Below are 6,000 nucleotides of genomic sequence, written 5' to 3' on the forward strand. Positions count from 1 at the left end.
CAGTCTCTATATTTTTAATTACATAAACATAAATGGAAAAAAAGTAACTCTTGTCCTTGCACCCCCTACAACCACGTCATGGTCTGGGGTCCCTGAGTCGCATTCTAGGTGACGCTGTCCTTTCCCCAGGGCCTGGGGCAGGCACTGCATTTTGCCCAGGGAGCACTTGGCCCAGAGAAGCCCTAGGTATGGCAACACACACCAGGTTAGCAGAGTAGAAGGGCCTGACCCCCGCCCCCACCCCCATGAAGTGCCTCCCACTGTGGCCTGAGAGGACGGCAGGCAGTCCTCGGGTTCAAGGTCTGACTTCCTCTCACGAGCTAGGGAACGTTGAAGAAGATGGTTAATGCTCTCTTCTCTTGTGACTTCTTCTGTAAAGCAAGAATCATCACATCTACCATCTACGGTGGTTGTAAGAATTTTTTAAAAGTATGTATGTGAGGTGAAAAATCCAGTACCTGGAACATGGGATGTTCTCAGCAGTATAGTAATAACAACAAAAGTTATCATATAACTATTGTTATATGGTTATTAACATCCAGTCTCTGCTTGGCCACCATCAGGGATTGGGTGCCATTGAGCTGCTCGGGCTCAACCCCTTGGGACATCTTTGAGTATGCTCCCTTCACACCCCATATCCAATCTCCCAGGAAATCCTCTCAGCCCCACCAATCACACATGGAAACTAAAATGCCCGTGTCATATAGAATCTCATTAAAATATGAAACACTTAGAAGTAGATATGACAAAGGATGTGCAAGGTCTGCAAATTACAAAAACATAGCTGATATGAAAATTACGAAACATTGTTGAGGGAGATTGGAGACCTAACTAAATGGAGGGGTAATACTATAGCCATGGACCAAAGGACTCAACGTCGTTAAGGTGTTAATTCTTCCAAAATTGACCTACAGACTCGACACAGCCGGAATGAAAGTTACAGCAGGTTTGTTTTGTTGTTGTAGAAATTGACAAACTGACTCTCAAATTCATATGGAAATGCAAAGGACCTAGAATAACCTAAGCACTTAGAACACAGAGCAAAGTTGAAGGACTTACACTATTTGATTTCAAAACTTACTAGGAAGCTACAGTAATCAAGACAGTGTGCTACGAACATTGAGATGGACAAATCGATGGCACAGAAACAGACCCACATGCAGTCAGTTGGATTTCAACAAAGGTGTCAAGGCAATTCAGTGGAGAAAGAATGGTCCTTTCGTCAAACGGAGCTGGAACACTGGCTATCCATATGCAAAGAAAAAAAAATAACTGAGATCTACACTTGACACCATAAAGAAAAATTAATTTAAAATAAATCATAGACCGAAACATGAAAACTGAAATCATAAAACTTCTAGAAAAAAACCTAGGAAAAATTCTTTGTGACCTTGGATTATTAGAGGATCTCTTAGGTACAACACCAAAAGTATGACCCATTAAGGAAAATGTGGATAGATTGGATTTTGTCAAATTTAAGATCTTCTGTTCTTTGAAATATACTGATAACAAAGTGAAACACAAGCCACTGATGGAGAGAGAATATTTGCAAATCACATATATGACCAAGGACTTTAAATGATATGTTAAAACTCCCAAAATTCAGTAATAAGAAAACAACCCAGTGAAAAAATACACAAAATATTTTACAGATACTTCACCGAAGAAGATAATGGGATGGCAAATTAGACCTATGAAAAGATGGTCATTATCATTAGGCAAATGCAAACTAAAATGAAATGCTAGGCCAAAACACTATAAAAATGGCTAGAAGACTGACCATAGCAAGTACTGGCAAGGATGTGGAGAAACCGGAACTCATATACGCAGCTGGGACTATAAAATGGTACACCCACTTTGGGAAATAGGTTGGCAGTTTCTAAAAAGACAAACTCTCCCTTATGGTGTGAAAGCAGTCACAGACGATCCAAAAATGCAAAAAAGAATGAGTGTGGCTGTGATCCAAAACAACTGTACTTATAGACACTGAAATTTGAATTTCATATAATTTTCACATCATGGAATATTACTCATCTTTTGATTTTTTCAAACGTGTAAAAATGTTAAAAATCATTCTTAACTTGCGAGCTATATCAAAACAGGGCTGTGGTCTGCTAAGCCTGCTCTTGGGTGGTACCTGGGGCGTTTCATTGAGGACCACAGAGAGGCCTCAGGCACAAGGCTCCTGCTGGGAGACCCATGCAGAAAAGCCGCCTCCAAGTTGGGAGAACATCCTTCCCTCATTTCTGCTTGAAACGCAGTGTGACCGGGGTTCCGTGAGATTGAGGGGCACAGCGCAGGGGGTCGATCAGCAGGGCTGGTGGGGAAGGGGGTGGCCCTGAGAGGTTGGAGGTGACACCCACAGGGAAGCTGGAGCAGGAGGTCCCTGGAGATCTGATCCTGAGGGCACAGAGTACCCCCAGGTGACTTCCTAAAATAAGTGAGTATTCCCATCTGAATGCCCATGAAAGTGCACATCCCCACTTCTCACACGAGTTGCAGGCTGGAGAAGCCTGAGACATTTGGGGCCCCAGGATGCTCAGAGAGCCAGGTCTGCCTCACCAATGTTATGGGCCTCGGCTTTTCAGAAACCTGCAGTGACCAGAGGGCCAGCCAGTGGCGCCCCTGGCCATTCAGAGCAGTGACCACTGATTACCCTGGCCTCAGGGAGGGGGCACCCAGCCTCTCAGCCTCCATACTGGGGTCATAGTTGGGTCACCCACTGGTTATTTGGGGGACCAAGTCGAGCCTGCTGGTGTGTTCTGTTTCGGCCAGGCAGTGTTCATCATTACTCTGAATTTGAATACCCTTGAGAGGCTGGCTTAGCATTTTCAGTTTGCAGCAGACCCCGCCATTCCCTATTGTTTTCTTTTGCAGGCTGCTTCAGGTGGCATATTGCAGAATGGCCCCAGACCCATTTTAATTTACAGCCGCGGGGCCAGCACCTTGGGGCAGACTCAGGGCTTGGGAAATGTACAGACGCCTCCACCGGCTGTGCATGGGGCAGAAGAGCACACACCGTATTTCCCTGAGCCCAGGCCCCTTGGAGTCAGTAAGCGGTTTACAAGAATTTCTAAACAAGTGGCTGGGGCAACGCTCTCTGCCAGGCACCTTCCAATTCATTCCACACTTATTCAATTACTCATCTAACATTTACTCTTGTTGGTGCCAGGATACAGTGCTAAAAGAGAGAGATAAGACCCCTGCCTTTGGGATGTTTGCAGTCTAATCATGAGGAGTCTAGCAGACGAGGGAAAAGTGAGAATATCTCAGCTGTCAAGGAGCTGTGAGGTGGGACATTGGGACACTCGAGGTAGGGTGGCGCGGGACACCCTTCAGCAAACTGGCGCCGGAAAGGAAAAGGATCCAAGAACCTGTTATGCCCTGTAGTCCTCATGTATTACAGTTAAGGAAACGCTCGCAGAGCCTGAGAGCCCGGTCCAGGTAAAGCGGCCAGGGTCCACTGAGTCTCTGTCACAGCCCCACACTATATTGCAAGAAAGAGGACATCTGTGCCCAGAAACGCTCCAGCAGCACTGAGCCCTGTGGGCTCTCCTCCGGGGGCCTTGTCTCTATGACGTGGCCGTGGCTCACCCTGTCCTCCCCTGCCCTCCCTTCCAGGACGAAGCTCTCTCTCACCTGTGCTCCCACGGCCGTTGCACAGGCTACCTGGGCAGCTTGTGGCGTGGGGCGGGCAGAGGGCACTTTTCTATTGGCTGTCTGCCCCCCTGCACTATTTGATCACCGAGACAGGGGACCCTGATTGCTTCCTATCTGAGCACCAGTGCCATCCCAGGGCCTGGTAGAGGGCAGGAGCTGCTGTGAGGGACCCAGACTTGCTCGGAAACGTCGTGGGCCAGGGTGAGCCTTCTCCTCGGCAGCAGCGGGGCATAGGTCTTCCCCTCCTTTTCCCATGCAGACCCCAAGGAAGACTCTTTATTCCATCATGGTTGCAGGAGAAGAGGATTCCAGAGAGAGCAGAGCATGTGCCACAGCACCAACCGGCCACAGCTAGACTCTTCTCTGCCTCCGCTCCCCGAGGCTGCCTCCGTGCCAGCCCAACACTCTGTATTGAAAGTCCCCATTTCTGAGCCAAGCCCCTAAGCATCTGAGAGGTCCTCCAGATCAGAGATAATGGCCTGTTTAGTTCTCTCTCTCTGTACCGCCCAGAGCGGCTGGTCAAACATGGGGACTTCATGAAGGTGTGATGAATGAATGATAAACTGAAAGGAGGCCTCAAAAGTTCTACAAAGGTGTTTTGCCAACGTCTTGCCAAGAGCATAACACATAATGTGGAGAGCACAGCTGTGGGTGGGAGGACTGCCTGCTATGTGGTGCCACGTCTGCATGCTTGGGGCCAGCAGATGCTTGACTTGGGACTAAGGAAGGGGAAGCTGGACGCATAAGCTAAAAGAAACAAAGTGGCGAGTGGGAGAGACAGAGATACACAGGGTGCAAAGGGCAGGGCCTGGGCAGGGAGCAGGATGCCTGGTATGGACCTTCTCAGGGTTGGCAGCCTCACTGTAGCTGCCATCTGCGGGGAACATCAGACTGGCCAAAGTGTGGCTTTGGAGTAGAACAGGCTATGGCTCACTTCCCAGCTCTGCCCATGCCCAGCTGAGGGACTTCAGGAACTGCATGCTTCTGAGCCTCAACTTCCAAATCTGTGGAATGTCAATGATCATACCCAATCCTATTGGAGGGTTAAAATGCATTCCCTTAGCTAGGCTCCTGGCACAGCTGGTAAGTGGCAAAGCTGGTCTTTCAGGGCATGCTGTCAACCAGCCTAGAACCCACCCCTTCCGTGGACATCCCGTCCTGGAGCTGGGCCTGTTTTCCTGGCCTTCCACTCACCCATTCATCATACATGCAACATTGTTCATTAAATGAGTGCAGTGTGTCCAGTACTGGTCAAGTCACTGGAGGTGGGTGGTGACTAATAAACAAAAACCCCAGCCTGCAAGGAGCTTGCATTCTACTTGGGGAGAGGACAGATGATAGACAGATAGATGGATGGATGGGTGGATGGATGGATGGATAGACAGATAGATGTCCCTAATAGTTACATAAGGAAAATACCTAGTAAGTAAGGTACTGCTCTAAAAAGAAAGTAAAGAGAAAAAAAGTATGGAAGAGGCAAGAAAGTATTGGGAGGAGAAACATGTGACAGCGTGCCCAGGGATGGCCTCCCCAAAAGGGTGACATCTGAGAGCTGAAGCAAGCGAGGGAGTGAGCCATGTGGGTGTCCGGGGAGGAAATACTGGCACAGGTCCCGGAGACAGGAGGAATGGCGGGGCAGCGAGCATGACGGGGGCAGAGTGTTGGAGAGGGGCAGAGGCAGGGCCGAGTAAAGATGAAGGGAGGATCGTAGGAGCCCTTCATCCAAGGTGGCCAAGGGTCTTTGGGCTGCAGACATGGAGAAGGGAGGGCAGCCTCTAAAAGATAGCAACAGAAGGTTCCAGTCTGGCCAGGCCAGGTGATCCTGGCCTGATACCACCCACATCCTGCGAAGGGACCCCTGGCTTTGCCCTATGAGGCAGACTACCTGCCCCCACCACCAGTTCCCAGTGACCCACTTCCTGGCCATTCTTCCTGTCCCAGGGGCCCTGGCGTCTCGCATACACGGGAGCTGCCCCTTGCGTCCAGCACAGTGCTGCGGCGCTAACCGACCTGGGAGGCCCACGTCGAGCCTCCTTCACCACCTGCCTGAGGCCAGGCCCCAGCATGGATCCACTCACTCCTTCTTCTCCCAGAACAGTGCATCCTCGGCCAGAGAGAAATTCCAGCTGCCAGACTCCAGGCTGAGCCCAGGGTTGTGCATGGGGATTGGTGTGAAAAATAACACAGATGGTAAGCTTCGCCATTTCCTGTACAACACATAATTAGGTTAGATAAGAAACTAGCTGTGTCTAAGTGCTATAAATGTCTATATTAAGCTGTTGTGAAAGTGCCGAGCACTTTGACATTTGAGAGTTCAGAGTAATTGAGGCAGTGAAATAA

This window comes from Rhinolophus hipposideros (genome assembly GCF_964194185.1).
Source record: "Rhinolophus hipposideros genome assembly, chromosome: 15".
Classification (NCBI taxonomy): domain Eukaryota; kingdom Metazoa; phylum Chordata; class Mammalia; order Chiroptera; family Rhinolophidae; genus Rhinolophus; species Rhinolophus hipposideros.